The sequence below is a fragment of the Cydia pomonella genome, chromosome 7 (genome assembly GCF_033807575.1).
Source record: "Cydia pomonella isolate Wapato2018A chromosome 7, ilCydPomo1, whole genome shotgun sequence".
Lineage (NCBI taxonomy): Eukaryota > Metazoa > Arthropoda > Insecta > Lepidoptera > Tortricidae > Cydia > Cydia pomonella.
In genome coordinates, this window is record NC_084709.1 from 22330767 (window position 1) to 22348135 (window position 17369).

The 17369-nt window shown below is 37.2% G+C and overlaps 1 long non-coding RNA gene across 4 annotated transcripts; it reads right to left on the bottom strand.

Moving 5' to 3' along the window:
- Positions 1-8063: 8063 nt before the first annotated feature.
- On the bottom strand, positions 8064-16379 carry LOC133520145 (uncharacterized). 4 transcript variants are annotated; one of them, XR_009799712.1, is made up of 3 exons: positions 16365-16379; positions 10065-10230; positions 8064-9496 (listed from the first exon to the last, which is right to left on the bottom strand). It is a non-coding gene; the product is annotated as an uncharacterized LOC133520145 (long non-coding RNA). The 4 variants fall into 4 exon arrangements; XR_009799710.1 differs by lacking the exon at positions 16365-16379 and adding an exon at positions 10379-10394; XR_009799711.1 differs by lacking the exon at positions 16365-16379 and adding an exon at positions 10359-10373.
- Positions 16380-17369: the final 990 nt, after the last annotated feature.

Sequence of the window (17369 nt, forward strand, 5' to 3'; positions counted from 1 at the left end):
CGTATGCCACTTTAGGCTCACCCACAGACACTTCACAGAGTCTGTTCATAGTTTTTATGGAACTTGTTCGTATGTCACTTTAGGCTCACCCACAGACACTTCACAGAGTCTGTTCATAGTTTTTATGGAACTTGTTCGTATGCCACTTTAGGCTCACCCACAGACACTTCACAGAGTCTGTTCATAGTTTTTATGGAACTTGTTCGTATGCCACTTTAGGCTCACCCACAGACACTTCACAGAGTCTGTTCATAGTTTTTATGGAACTTGTTCGTATGTCACTTTAGGCTCACCCACAGACACTTCACAGAGTCTGTTCATAGTTTTTATGGAACTTGTTCGTAAGCCACTTTAGGCTCACCCACAGACACTTCACAGAGTCTGTTCATAGTTTTTATGGAACTTGTTCGTATGTGACTTTAGGCTTACCCACAGACACTTCACAATTAGTTGTAATTTTAAATATATTTTACTTGTTATAAAATAAATAAATAATTAAGTCTGTCTATTTCAATTTAACAAACTATACATACATTTTACATTTATACTATGTAGACACATAAATAATTATTTAAATAAAATTGAAAAAAAAACATTAAAATTGACTATAAACTAAACAGGAGTAAAAGTAAACAAAAAGAAAGACACAAATACAAAAATTAACACACAATTAGGATTCATTTACACCATTTTGTCTATGTAATTCTCAAAAGTACTAAAACGTTGAAAATTCGCAATTTAATTTCGCTTGCCAAGATCTTATCTCAGACATAATCATCGTTACAGAGCCAGGAACAAAGTAAATTGCCGACGCCACCAAATGAGCTGGAACGGGAAGGTGCCGATAATTCTACTGAGTCTCCTGCCTAGTGACGTGCGACGATTCCCAGGTACGAGTACGATTGGATTCAAAACTTTTATTAGTACCTATGAGTTGAGTTATGAAAGGATAGATTAATAAGGAAATCGGATCGGAACAAATCGTTGAAAGACAATACGTTTGTGCCATACGTAGTATAATGCGGATAATGCACATTATTTTTGATTTTTTAAACCTATTATTGTTATTATTGTTGTATATTTTTCAATAATCCGTTTAATCTTTATTCTTCTTCTCTCTAACCTTTATCTTAAAATATCAGTGATTACAAAACAATTTTGCTCAAAAATGGATATGGCCCAAACATACATATATTATATGGCATACACATAATCTCAGTCTTCTTCCTCGCGTTGTCTCGGCATTTTTGCCACGGTTCAAGGGAGCCTGGGGTCCGCTTGACAACTAATCCCAAGATTTGGCGTAGGCACTAGTTTTTTACGAAAGCGACTGCCATCTGACCTCCCAACCCAGAGGGTAAACTAAGCCTTGTTGGGATTAGTCCGGTTTCCTCACGATGTTTTCCTTCACCGAAAAGCGACTGGTAAATATCAAATAATATTTCGTACATAAGTTCCGAAAAACTCATTGGTACGAGCCGGGTTTGAACCCGCGACCTCCGGATTGCAAGTCGCACGCTCTTACCGCTAGGCCACCAGCGCTTCACATACACATAATCTCAGTCGACAAAATTAATATACATATTTTAGAAAAATAAACGTTCCCTTTAATGCATGAACTCTAATAAGTACTCGATAGAGAAACTTTCAGCATTACTCTCTGATAACAAACCACATAGATAATTAGCAAAAATAATGTGTCGTCTGTATTCTGAAAAATATGAAATTTTTAATACATCTACAAGTACTCGATAGAGAAACTTTCAGCATTACCCTCTTATAATAATAATAAAGTTCTTTATTCAGATAACTAGGATCCACATATTGTTACTTACATATTTCTTTGATTTACTTATAACTAATGTTAGTAGGTTTATAATAAACATGTAAATTAAATCAAATAAAATTAAATAGTAAATTGCATTAAATTAAATTAAACTGCCGTCTATCCCTGGATCAGCACTGATCGCCTCCACTCGAGACTGCAAAGCACCGATTCATGTATTTTAGTATTTCCCAGTCTTAAATATTCCTACGAAACGGCACATCTCTAATCCCGACACCGCACGATTTATACTCCAGAGGCGGCATTTGAACATCGAAAACTTTTCTTGAAATCATATTGATTTGACCTTAATGTTAACCATGCATCCACCTAGTAAGGTACGAGTAATGTCACCAGTGAACATTAATTCAAGCTAACGGGCAACATTAATGGACACTTCAATGTTAGTCCTTAAACTCAAATCTTTTATTTAAGGAATAGAATCTCCATGTGCCAAAAAGTTTTTTTTCTTACATTTTTTAACTTTACAGTATATAATTCGTAAGAGTAGGAAATGATTCCTCCGTACTAGTAAGAACTGTCCGTCGAAAAACCTTAAATAGGTGGCGCTATCAAAATAAATCATAGACAGCGCACTTCACTCCGGCAATAACGCCTAGGTTGCAACTACGCTATCGCTACTCTGGAGAGATTTGGAACTATTATTTATAGCTGACAGCTGGACACTTTTGTAACAGTTCTGCCTATGGAGACTATATTCCCTACTTCTACCGTCCATACTTTTATTACGTGGAATTCTGACAGCTGGCATAATTTGCCGTTTCAGGGATAGTAAACATTTTTTTACTGTTTTTTTTTTATATCTGAAGTAAATATTTCTTGCATGAACTCTTATTTAGCAAACTATAACAATGAAATAACAAAAATAACACCGACTAAGGAGAGCAAACACATTCGCAAGTTCAAATTACAATCTAATATACCGGTCCTCAGCTAATCTCATCCAGAAGTGACCAGCAATCTTCCGGATGTCGTCCACCCAATGAGCCAACGGACTATTAGAGCATGCAGCTTAAAAAATATAAAGTGAATCCTGGTTAATTGGGACCTGGATAAACGGGATACCTCAATAATTTCAACCATATGTCCGGCCCGGTCCCTTGGGACCAAAAGGCCTCTATATTTGAATAAGAATAAGAATAAGAAACAATTTATTGCCACACAAAATACAATATTTAATTTAAAAAAAAAATAGGCGGCAAAAGGAACGGACTCAGCATACGCTGCGTCAGCCATTTCATTACAAATTTGAAATAATGGAACCTCTTTATATGAAATTCAGATATGAGTGCTTTTTCATGAATTATTTAGGTGGTATAGTAAAAATAGTATTATTCCAGATGAATCATACAAAAAGTATTTTGTACAATAGTGATATAAACAAGCTTTTCAATCTCGTACCTTACTTAGGCAACTTAAGCTTCGTTGCCTAAACACGGTACTCGGCTGAAAAGCTCTCTATTATATTACGATTGTATAAAATACTACATTATATGTACAATACAAATACAATCTGTTTAATATCGATTATCCTACCGTACGAGCTTTTCGATAGTGAAAACAAATTAATGCTTTCCGCTCGAAAAGTTACTGTAACTCCATTTGCAGAAATTCGCATTCCATTTAATCTGATCAACATAATTGCAATTCAGATTTAATATGATTATAATAATATGTATGTTACCTTAAAATATGGCCGTCAAATATGGCTACTTTGCTTCCCATTGAGTAATTAAATTGTGCACCAACCATTGACATATCTAAGGATGGGCCCTGCGGGCAATAAGAATGGGGCCAGTAAAGCGGTGTCACGCACACGAATTCGAGCCAATCGTGCAGTCTAACGCTACTACGCGATTGGTTGATGAGTTCGCGTCATGCGCGCGATTGGGCGCAACTAGTTGCGTTAGACTGCACGATTGGCTCGAATTCGTGAGTAAAACCTCCGAACTAACACCATTCTTTGTACCCGTAAGGCCCGTTCTTAGATATATGTCAATGGCTCCAACAGTTTATTTAATTATGAAAACCATATCAGTATCACAGCACAACAACAAAAAACAACAGAAAAAAAACAGGACAAAAGTATTACAACAGGACAGTAGTGGTTTACTTTAAATCGACTCAATTATACATCAACTCAACCATACCTTTACAAAATAATGTGTTCGTTCTTCTCCAATCTTCCGGTCCCGGACACTGTCGAGGAAAGGGGACGGTCGCTTCTCCATTCAAACGTAGTCTCCATTTTCCTCTATGGATATTGACATTATGGAAAATATTTTGACACAATTTGATATATATCACAACCACAGCTATGCTAATTTGTTTGATTTGTTTTGTTTATTTAATTATTATATGAGTTAGGAGGATTTAATAATTTGTATGGGTGATTTTTGCTCCCAATAATAATCACTACACTTTATAAAACAAAGTCCTCTGCCGCGCCGCGTCTGTCTGTGTGTATGTATGCTCGCGATAAACTCAAAAAACAACTGAACTAATGTTCATGCGGTTCCCACCTAACAACAGCGTTTTATAGGAAGCCCGGTCTAGTCGCTTGTAATAAAAAAATAAAAAAAAATATTTGTTAGCCATGTTGAATATTTCAAATTATGTATATATTTTCCATTATGTCCATATCCAGGGAGGAAAATGGGGACTTCGTTTGTATGGACAGCGGTCGTCCCCTTTCCTCTTAAGCCTGTTAAAAAGAGGGCAACAGAAATCAGGGATAGGAAACCGGTATTTTTTGTATGGGAACGAAAACGGTATTTTTTCGTTCTTTGTTAATTACTTCATTTCTAATTAGGCAATCTAATAATACGAAGTCGTTATCTGAAAACACAACTGAGTCCTACATTTAGAGTATAAAATAATCCAAAATATATGGTTATTTCGATGTTTTTGCAAAAAACCGGTTCCGATCCCTGACAGAAATATCTCCCCAGACGGATGTCTCTGGGGATCAAAGTTTAATAAGAACTGGATGGAAGTTGTTTATGCCACTAACATTTGAAAGAAATGTTTACGATGGCTTACAAAAATGCTTACAAAGTTGTAAGCGCGATCTATATGTATATATATATCTATATTTTTTTTTCTATTTATTTAGAAACAAACAGTCATACACAATTTTTGATCAAAACTTATAGACAAAAAATAGACCTATAGTTTCATATGTAGAAATAAAATATAAACAGGTCCGTGGCTATTACAAAAAACAAAAATACTTAAATCTGTATTTTATAATAACAAATACTTGAAATATGTAATGTATGAAATATGTAAGTAAATCAGTGATTTGATACGTCTCTAGAAAATACGTTACATACCTATACGTCGTAGTACATTAAATTTAAGGGACAAAAGGGTACAATTAATTGGGATTTAGAAACAGTGCGCCAAGCGGGACGTTTATGTTCAAAATCCCATACAAAATGACACTTAACGCAAACGCGTACGTCACGTTTCCCTATCGAATAAATGTACACTAGGGGCTCTGGACATTTATTAGTAACGCTGTCTGTTAGATTCCAACCCCTCCCGCTAAGTATTGAATGAATGAATGAATGAATGAATGAATGAATGAATGAATGAATGAATGAAAGTTTATTCACAAGAACATATGGTACATTAGATATCATTAAGTATACATTGTTGACCCTTGATATGCTCGGCCCTAGGGCATGTGAAATTTTTTTGTATTGACACAGTTTATGCATGTCAAAGTAAAATACGTTACATAAATGTCGTGTTTCCTAAAATATTATCAAATACAAACATTAAATTATTAAATACAGACGTCAAGTTTTAAGTCTCAGTCAGTTAGTCATTCAAATGACATATTACGTGAAGTATGGCACTTAATATAATCACAGATTAGATATATATAAGATATGGCCATCCCATACATTAAAATGCGACCGCCTAAAAGCGCGTCGATACTAGATGGCGTCACTGAAAATGCGCTGTTGCCTAATATGGAGACTAGATGGCGTTAAGTGTCACATCCAGGTCATAAAACTTTTTAAGAAATATCATCAATACCATATAATTTTATTACTCCTAGCGACATCTATACATCTTCATTGAAAGTTATTTAGACATGTCGTTGTCAACGATTACGAATAATCAACAGGTGTCACTTTATTGAGTAAATTGAATAGATTTCTTTTCTTGCGATAACTTATTAAGAAAATATTTAAAATAATTTAAAAATGAGTTTGTTGTGTCAAACTATTAGTGAAGTGAAGTTAAATATGATCCATGATTCCAGCGGGGTTCGAACCGGCATCTCCAGAAACTGTGTTTCCCTATACCACGAATATCGAAATAAGGAAATTGTCTATCTGGGCATCTGCCACTGGAATTGCGCAAGAGCGATAGAGACGGACTTACACGTTCGATTTAGCGACAGCCGTCGGCCTTTTTATATTGCTGGCATTTTTAAAACCGACCACGACTTCGTGTGAGGTGAATCCACCGGGATCCTTGTATAGGTTAATTATTTGCCGAAGATAGCTGTTTTAATAAATAGTTATCACATATACAATTTTTTAGATTTTTCTGGTGAGAGGGACAGAGAAAAATATATTAACATTTCTCTGATGCTAAGAATCTACGCAACAAGCTAGTAGAAAGTGTCACGCTGAAGATTAAATGTAATAACCTCTAAAGGCCTCTCGCCCTGTGACAAATCACACGCGGTTTTAGATACATTGCCGGCTAAGTGTGGTCAACCAATGCAGTTGGCAACAAACATAGGTAGCATAGGTTTTGTCTATTTAATAATATGAACGGGTTTACCGCTAAATAATAATGAAATTATGTCGCGGTAGACTAATTCTAGTTTTGTTCTATTAAATTTGGCTTAAAGGATATCCAGGCGGTAAAATTTCAATAGAAAAAAGAAAACCGGCCAAGTGCAAGTCAGACTCGTACTGGAGGGGTTCCGTACCATTATCTATAAAAAAACGGTCACCCATCCAAGTATTGACCCCGCCCGACGTTGCTTAACTTCGGTGATTGGAAAGAGATATTTATTTTATTCTGTTTTTAGTATTTGTTGTTATAGCGGCAACAGAAATACATAATCTGTAGAAATTTTAACTGGCTAACTATCACGATTCATGAGATACAGCCTGGTTACAGACGGACGGACGGACGGACAGCGGAGTCTCAGTAATAGGGTCCCGTTTGACCCTTTGGGTACGGAACCCTAAAAACAAGAATTTGACACTATTCGTAGGACTGGCCGGTAAAACCTATGGCCCAGCCAACCCCATTCAATGGATTCGATAAAAAAAATATCTTAGTTGTTCCCAGTGGTAACAGATGAAAAACTAATTCCCATGTTACCGATAGCAACAACTTGGTGGTAGTAATGCATACTTACGATATCAGCCCGCATGTAATTAATTACTTACAACATTCCATTGGTTGGACCACTGTCACGTCACTTGAATGACGTTAGGACAGGGATGGCGGATCTTTAGTACCTAGGTATATGTATAATTTATGAACTATTTTTCGGATAGGGCGGTGTACTGAATTAAGGCACTTATATTAGGCAATACAGGTGTGGAGAAGAGGCAGGGTACAGAGAAATAGCGTAGTCAAAAACGGGTTCTAATATACTTTCTGAAAATTAAACTCTGATGGTAATATTATACCTACGCTACATAGTCAAGTCTTACCTAAGTGATTTGACCTACTGAAAATAAAAATGTCATAATAATTTTGCGCCTGCTACCACCCACCACGGCCACACGGCCACGGTAAAAGAATTAGACATGGTGTATTCTCATCTGTTCCCACAATACATGTCCCCACCGGGCACAAATGGGAAGAATCCATTCACATTGTTGCTGGCGGGGACAAATGAGAATGAATCCTTCTCACCTGTGACCGCCTCGGTTTCTTCCTGTCCTTATTATTATACAAATGTCGATTAACTGTTCAAATAGCAACTGTCAAAACAATGACAGGAAAAAACCGAGGCGGTCACAGATGGGAATGGATCCTTCCCACAAATGGGAATACACTTTAGACATTCCCTACTGGCGTAAGAAAGTGCAGGTACCACTGGTATCATCAGCACTGTACCTGCTTCATACATTATATGTATTACGTATGATATATGTATTACGTATGATTATTCATATACAGTACATACTAGGTATTTCAAATGCCTAGGGAAATAAAACAACAAGCATGACAACTACTTATTTCATTTATTTTGTAACAACCTAAGCTTTTGTTGATTTTGAATCCTGAGTTGAGAATCCTGTATCTTTTTTGTGATTTGCAGTAATAATTGATTTTTGTTTCAATTAATTTTTCTACACTGTATTTTAAATGCTCTGTACAGTATAATATATATTATATGCGGTAGCGTGATCTATTTTTAAAATACATATTAAGTGATTAGTCATGTTTTTTAATACATTTAATTTATGTTTTATAATATTAAATTGGTCCTCATAATTTGTTAGACAAACGTCAATGACTTGGTAAAAATTGACACTTGGGCATTTTAATGTTGTTTTCAGCGAGCCCATAGGTTTTCTCTAGTATAAATAATTGTTTTTTTATCACTTAAATCGACATTTTTAGTCATCGACTTCAAGCATTTGTTACATTTAAAGTTGTTGAAACATTTGTTTGCTATATATATCCTGCGAAATAAGTGACAGAGCATTGTTCGAGAGTCGGAGTCCCTGTGCTATCGGCGCGGGCGGCTGTGCGAGATGTGCATTGTGCAGGGCGTCGGAGCCTTCTCCACTTGCTGTAGGGCCGTGCTGCGGGGCACAACACTTGCTGTAGGCTCGGGTGTATCCTCGGAATCCGAACTGAGGCTCGGGCTCCGGCTCCTTGGTGAGGTTCTGTCTATTGTCAGATAGGTCACAATTTGATACATCTGTCTGCTCGCAATTTTGATGACCCGGTAGCCATACTAGCATTTCAGTTAAATAGCTACGAAAGACTGACCTTAACATTCGAGCGCTTGGATTTTTATTGTTCCCGCCCTTTAGTCTATATGTTGAAAATAAATTTTCTAACACATCCTGATTTAACCTGTTTGTTAACAAGTACTGTACACCTTCGGTGTTTTCTTCTGTGTACAATAGTATTATGCCATTAATGCTTTGCTGTAAGCCCTCGAAACAAGGAGTAGTGTTCTTTTTTAGATTTCCTTTAACAACAATTTTTTTTAAGTCTTGTAGAATTCTGAGACCATTTTCTAATGCTTGCCTCGCAGCGTTATCTTTTGTTAATCCACATTTCTTTGGATTCTTGTCAAATTTAGTTTTGCTGTTGAGAGCATCAAACAAGTTGTTTATCTGAACAATAAACTGAGCTGTGTTCGCAGCAGTAGGGCTTGACAGTTCTCCTGTTTGTATTGCTGTGTTGATCGCTGCGCCAACTGAATGGGAAAATATTTGTGTAGCTAATTTTACACGTGAAGTAATCTTTTTCTCTTACGGCACTCCTCCATGCAAATGCATGTTCAAATTTTGACGAAGTTGATGAGCTTCCCGCTTCTTGATCGTGTAATACTTGCAACGCTCGTTTTCCATACACATTTCTTGGGGTCAACCTTTAATTTTTGTGGTGATGTATCAGGTGTCACTTCAACTGCAGTTCCTGAAATTAGATTTGGAATTGAGAAATAATATTTGGATACAAATATAAAGAACGAAAAAGTTCCTTTAAATAAAAATCGGCCAAGAGCATGTCGGGCCATGCTCAGTGTAGGGTTCATGTATCATGTACATTACAAGTATAAGGGAGTACCTTCGCAGCGCTTTCTACGTCTTTTACTAAGATGAGAAAACTTTTGCAATAACTCAAAAATGGCTGGACCGATCATGTTCGCTATAGTTTTAATTGAAAGTATTTAATAACCTTTTATTTTACAAATTAAAGCAAGAAATATTACTTTGATAATCCGCGAGAAAATAACGTGTTATGTCAATCAGTGCTAACCCGTTATACTTACTTGCGTATTTTTACATGCAATTAATGTTCCCACCCTCCCACATTACCAAAAAACAAAATTGGTAATGCATCCACATTACCAAAAAACAAAATCAATCCCCTACACCAAGAACATCTTAGTGAACAATAAAAAAAACTTGGACCGAACATGAAATTGATGACTTGTCTAGTTATAGAATTTTTTTTGTAATTAAGTAAATAAAACAAAACATACCTGAATTGTTTATCCATGTTCGTAGACGATTTGTATCCTTTACTGGAAAACGGAATAATGAATGAGTTCCGCTTGTATTTAGGCAATTTATGTATTGACAGCGCCGGGTAGGAGCCATGTTTTTTGTGTTTCTTTGTCCGTTCAGTGTGCCTTGTTGTCGTTATCCCTTGTCAACAAATCCGTATCGTGGAGCAATCGTAAGTCCGTAGAGAATGCCGAAGTCAAATAACAAAAAACAAAACAATGAATAAAAAGTAATGAATAACAAGGAGCGCATACGCAGGAGTCACATACCGAAACGAAACCACACTAACCACAGACATCACAGTATGTTCCGTTCCGAAACAGAGGAGAGGGTCTACCGCGAACCACCATTGACGTGTTGCCTCTCTGTCGCACTTGTAACTTCGCACGTAAATGTGACAGGGAGGCAACACGTCGAATGTGGTTCGCGGTAGGCACTCTGCAGTGCACATGCAGTGCAAGTCAACGATATAGTATTGCCAGTTTAATTTCTATCAATCCCCACAAATTCCAAAGTATCTTTATTCGTTTGAATTAGAATTGAATTTGAACACGGGTCTTAGAAATATATTTTAAATTTATTTCGTCGTTTAAATATTATTAAGAATAAAAATAAAAATATTTATTCTTATTTTACCTTTTTACGTGATGTAAAATATGTAGGCAGGCATGTATAATTGTAGGTAATAACGTAATCAGGTTGGTATTGGTTGGTACGGTCAAGGAATTTAATTTCTTACCCATTTCGTACCTTGTCACAGTGTCACTGTGACAAGGTACGAAATGGGTCACAAATTAAATTCTTTGACTGTACTTATAATACATATTAATTAACGTTATACATAGATTTTATTTGACTAATATTAACATAATTTCATGTGGAGTTTAGATAATGGGAACAAAATTTTTAACGTTTTTAAAAGACAATACATACTCGTATTAGCGAAATTTTTCAAGGCCTCTACAAACCACACCGATAAATTGCGTGCGATTTGTGCGGCATTTGACCGATCGGTTGAATTTGTTGCACTTAATTGTCGGTGATTATCTAAAACGCAAGTAGTTCTTTATACTCTTGCAAAAAAACTTTGTGCCTAATGAAAAAAGGCGTGAAATTAAAAATATGTATGGGCTATAGATCCTTCGTGTCTACTTTTTGCCGCCTTTTTCTACTGACAAAGCTGGATTTTGAGAATATACAAGGCCTTCATTGGCCTAAGAGGACTTCATGTTTACAGTTTTAAAAAATATGGTTTCTACAAATACTATGTCTTGCAACATGCGATTTCATATAAATACTATAATAATGGCCTGAATACATTGTTTAAAGGTCCCTTCTTTTAGTTTTTCTTAAATAACTCGTAAACAGTGGCCCATACCATAAAATGTTCTTTCACGTAAACAATCTATATAAAATTGCCTACACGAAAGATTTAGTACTTTTTTTCGCTAGCATCAACATTTAAAAATTGTATTGAATTTTTTTGTAGACAATTTTGTGTACATTATTTACGTTTAACAACGTTTTTGCGATGTGCAAATCAACTGCCGCAATGCAAGCATGTTACGCAAATCGCATTTAATTATTAATGAAGTTTGTAGAGGCCCGGCCCATAGTCTCCACAAAATAATGTAGTAGACTGCTCGCAGTGGTAGCGTTGTTGCCAGCTCAACAGAATGCGTTCGAAGCTGAGCAAGCTGACAACGTCGCGAGGCAAGTTTCGTAATGTCTCATATCTTTATCTATATAATTAAGTATCAGAAGACACCATAATTATGTTATTAAGTGCATGCCGGGGTCTATAACTACATAAGAGTACCTAAAGCGCTTCACACGCCTTACTTAATCTAGTATAAGTTTGTTGGACGTTGGAAAGACTTTTTGGAACGAAGTTCCTTGTTGGACGGTTGCCGGATGGCGGCTAGGCGAAAAAAGTGTAATAGCAGGAGATACGTTATAAGGAATTACATGGACACTTATTATAGGTGATAGAAGTTTCAAGAGGTACGGTTAGATAAACCGGTAAGGTCCAGTAGGTAAACAAATCAAGCCGAAATAATTGCTGATCGGTAAAAGTCTAGTTAAACAATAGCACAACAAATAGTAGCGGGATAATAAGTATTGAGTCAAAATAAACGTGAGGCGAGTCAAGAAGGTAGAATCATGACAATGAGCATGAGCTATAAGCTAACTATTTAATGTAATATGGTGGTGTATAGGTGATAATCTTAAGAGTCCTTATTCCTACAGACGAGCGTATTTTGTAAAATGCTTCCTTTTTCATTCAAGATTACGACGTAACTATTAGTATTTATTCAAAAACTGGTAACGTACTTAAATAATCGTTTCCTAAACTAGCGGCTCCAACAGTTCAAATTTTCATTTTCTCTTTTAAACCTCTTTTTTAATGAGTTTTTTTGGGAGTCTTTTCCAAATTTTGCAGTGAGATGTGGCGTTTCGGTTCTCAATTTTGCTGTAAACAAGAATCCTTTGGTACATGAATGACTACAATTTGATTCAACATATCTCGTACGAGGGGCTGGAATGATTAACAATCGAAGATTCATTTGAAAAAACTGATAAAATACCTTCCGAGTTTTCTTAATTTTTTTGGCGAAAACAGGGTTTTATTATATTTTTTTTCCGCAAATTGTACGCATATTTTGCTTTAAAAATAATATTATAGCAAACTGTAACTTTATGTTAACCTATAAAAAAAAAATCATAACTATGGGACCTACATTGCCGTAAATTTATATTTTTTTAAAACACGTATAAATCACGCAGCAGCGACGCCCCGCTCTCAGTCCGCGCGGAGCGCGCTTAGAGGACGGACCTGTGCTCGATTGTCAGGCATTCGTTGCGATCGTAATCAGCTACGAAATTCCGAGAAGTGCTATATACTGCGATTAGAAAATCTTAATAAAAGTTCATTTTTTACACTATGCTTAACAGACTCTCGCTTATTGATGGATTTTCAGTGGTCCTTTTTTTATACTACGTCGGTGGCAAACAAGCTTACGGCCCGCCTCATGGTAAGCAGTATCCGTAGCCTATGTACGCCTGCAACTCCAGAGGAGTTACATGCGCGTTGCCGACTCTAACCCCCTCCCGCCCCTCGTTGAGCTCTGGCAACCTTACTCACCGGCAGGAACACAACACTATGAGTAGGGTCTAGTGTTATTTGGCTACGATTTTCTGAAAAACGCATTTTTACTTGAAATTACGTTAGGGTTTGCATTTGCATTATTATTTTTGACCCGGATGAAGTCCAAGTTCTCATGATTGAGTCAGGAGTTGGTCACCAGAACTCCTAATCTACTCATTATAATCCCATCGTGTTTGGGCTCTAAAGATTTGCCCTGACGAACACCATCGATCTAGATGAGGTCCAGGGTCTCATGATGGAGTCAGGAGTTGGTCACCAGGACTCTTAATCTACTTATCATAACGCCATCGTGTTTGGGCTCAATAGATTTGCCCTGACGAGCACCATCAATCTAGATAAAGTCCAGGGTCTCATGATGGAGTCAGGAGTTGGTCACTAGAACTCCTAATCTACTCATTATAATTCCATCGTGTTTGGGCTCAAAAGATTTGCCTTGACGAGCACCATAGATCTAGATGAGGCCCAAGGTCTCATGATGGAGTCAGGAGTTGGTCACCAGAACTCCTAATCTACTCATCATAACCTCATCGTGTTTGGGCTCAATAGAGTTGCCCTGACGAGCACCATCAATCTAGATGAGGTCCAGGGTCTTATGATTGAGTCAGGAGTTGGTCATTAGAACTCCTAATCTACTCATCATAACTCCATCGTGTTTGGGCTCAATAGATTTGCCCTGACGAACACCATCGATCTAGATGAGGTCCAGGGTCTTATGATTGAGTCAAGAGTTGGTCATTAGAACTCCTAATCTACTCATCATAACTCCATCGTGTTTGGGCTCAATAGATTTGCCCTGACGAACACCATCGATCTAGATGAGGTCCAGGGTCTTATGATGGAGTCAGGAGTTGGTCACCAGAACTCCTAATCTACTCATCATAACTCCATCGTGTTTGGGCTCAATAGATTTGCCCTGACGAACACCATCGACCTAGATGAGGTCCAGGGTCTGAGCCCAAACACGATGGAGTTATGATAAATAGATTACGAGTTCTGGTGACCAACTCCTGACTCCATCATGAGACCCTGAACATCATCTAGATTGATGGTGCTCGTGAGGGCAAATCTATTGAGCCAAACACGATGGAGTTATGATGCGTAGATTAGGAATTATGGTGACCAACTCCTGACTCCATCATGAGACCCTGGACTTCATCTAGATCGATGGTACTCGTCAGGGCAAAATCTTTTGAGCCCAAACACGATGGAATTATAATGAGTAGATTAGGAGTTCTGGTGACCAACTCCTGACTCCATCATGAGACCCTGGACTTCATTTAGATCGATGGTACTCGTCAGGGCAAATCTATTGAGCCCAAATACGATGGAATTATAATGAGTAGATTAGGAGTTCTAGTGACCTACTCCTGACTCCATCATGAGACCCTGGACTTCATCTAGATTGATGGTGCTCATCAGGGTAAATCTATTGAGCCCAAACTCGATGGAGTTATGATGAGTAGATTAGGAGTTCTGGGGAGTTCTGATGACCAACTCCTGACTCCGTCATGAGACCCTGGACCTCATCTAGATCGATGGTGTTCGTCAGGGCAAATCTTTTGAGCCCAAGCACGATGGAATTATAATGAGTAGATTAGGAGTTCTGGTGACCAACTCCTGACTCCGTCATAAGAACCTGGATGGACTTCTTTCGGGTCATAAATAATAATACAAACCCTAACGTGATTTCAAATAACACTGAAACTCTATAGCACTAATGTGCGCAAACGATTGGCATCTTGACTAGGCAGCATGGGTGCGTAGCCACCATGCCAATCGATACGACAACGAAACACTATCTGTCTCTCTCTCGTACTAATATGCACAAACGATTGGCATCTTGGCTGGGCAGCATGGGTGCGTAGCCAACATGCCAAACGTTTACGATACGACAAGGAAACACTATCTGTCTCTCTATCGCACTAATATGCGCAATCGATTGGCTTCTTGGCTAGGTATCATGGGTGCGTAGCCAACATGCCAATCGTTTACGATACGACAACGAAACACTACTGTCTCTCTATCGCACTAATATACGCAAACGATTGGTATTTTGGCTAGGCACCAAGCAAGTGTGTGGTCAACATGCCAATCGTTTACGATACGACAACGAAACACTATCTGTCTCTCTATTGCACTAATATACTTTATTTATACCTGCAGTCATTTACTAACTTCTTCATTTTCCATTGGTGTGAAAGAGACAGAATAAAGAGCAAGGGTTATAGTACACTCTGTAGTCTGTACACTTAGTAGTAGTGTACATAAAAAAAAGTACTGTGCATATAAAATAAAATAAAGAGTGCCCAGCATATGATATCATATAACACTAAAATTAATGTTGCTTGAAATTATATTGAAAACTATCAAGATTATTCTAGTCTGCATTGAAACGCGCGTCGCGTTGCCGGCGCTCGCGTACCGAGCGCCAACGCCATCTATCGAGCGTTATTTCGTGAAATTGGAGAACGCTTCAAGGATTAAGGGCTCTTAACTACATTTTTTTACTAAATTAAACTAGTCTAAAACAATAAAAATTAAATATATATATATATATATATATATATATATAAACTTGAACATACATAAAAAAAACAAAAGTTAGTCACCGGGCGAGATTCGAACCCGTAACACTCGTTTCTAGCAGTCCGCGTCTTAACCCGCTGGACCAGACGGACAGTGGCCGGCGACACGAAATTAGCGACCATATTCTGCGTCGAAAGAAAAACGCGCGAAAACTCGAAAACACGCGTTTTCCCAAACATAAGACAACTCTAGATCGATTGTATACCCCCAAAAACCCCCATATACCAAATTACAGCGAAATCGTTAGAGCCGTTTTCGAGATCACAGAAATATATATATACAAGAATTGCTCGTTTAAAGGTATAAGATAAAAGAAAACAGTTGTGTGAGGTACAACTTTTTGTTGTGATTTTTGCCCGAGGAAGCATTTCGACAAACTTGAAAACATAATTATGTACCTACGACGATCCGAACTTTAGGATGCGACGTTGTCAGGTCATTAGCTTCACGGTCACAGTCGTTGCGATTTGGAAGACTGGCAACGTCGCCTGCTTTCATTGAAGTACAAAATTATTGTTACCTGTCTATGATTGTTACCAAATTGTACTTTCATAACGTTTCTTTCTACAGCACAACATTTTTTAAAACAGTCCCCTACTTCAGGGTAAAGTTGTCAAGTTGTTTCTTAAAAAAACTTCGAGATTGGAATGGAAAAGCTATTTATTTTAAAATTAAAGCATATGATATTTTATTGTTTTTTTAAACAATATATATATTATGCTTTATTTTATTCTAACTGAACACACATTCACTAGACAAGCAAAATCGTGAAGTTATTTTTAGGGAGACAAAGAAATTTAAATGGCAACACTCAAAGTAAGTTGTCACTGTTCCAATCTAATTTGTAATGAAATGGGTTTGTAATAAATCTTTCTTTTTATTTGATTCTAAATGTAGAAATTTGATTAGATACATACCTATGAACGTCACTTGCGACTTTGTCTTGCAGGCACAAAATAGTGAATTCAACTAAAGCAAAGCTAAAGCTATTGAAATGAAGTTCCGGTTTGGGAATCAGTGATGAAAATTGCATGCGAATGGATTATCACTTCAGGTAAGTCGTGCTTTAAATTTAAATCTTAATTTGTGTAAATACTGAAACAATTCAATACCTACTCTTTACAACTTTATTTTTACTTCCTGTCAATCTGAACTGAAAACTATCATGCGCACGAATATGTATGTTATTTATGTTAAAACCAGAGTGATACTCTTTAAGTATTTTTTGTCAAACATGATTTGGTCGTTTCAAAAAAGTAAATGGAATTCCTGTTGTTTAGATTCAGATTTATTTATTAAGCAACATACGATTGCATTACAAATAACATTCATGTCAATATATATGAATCTATATTGTGATCTCCTTCCTGGCGTTGTCCCGGCATTTATGCCACGGCTCATGGGAGCCTGGGGACCGCTCGACAACTAATCCCCAGAATTGGCGTAGGCACTAGTTTTTACGAAAGCGACTGCCATCTAACCTTCCAACCCAGAGGTTAAACTAGGCCTTATTGGAATTAGTCCG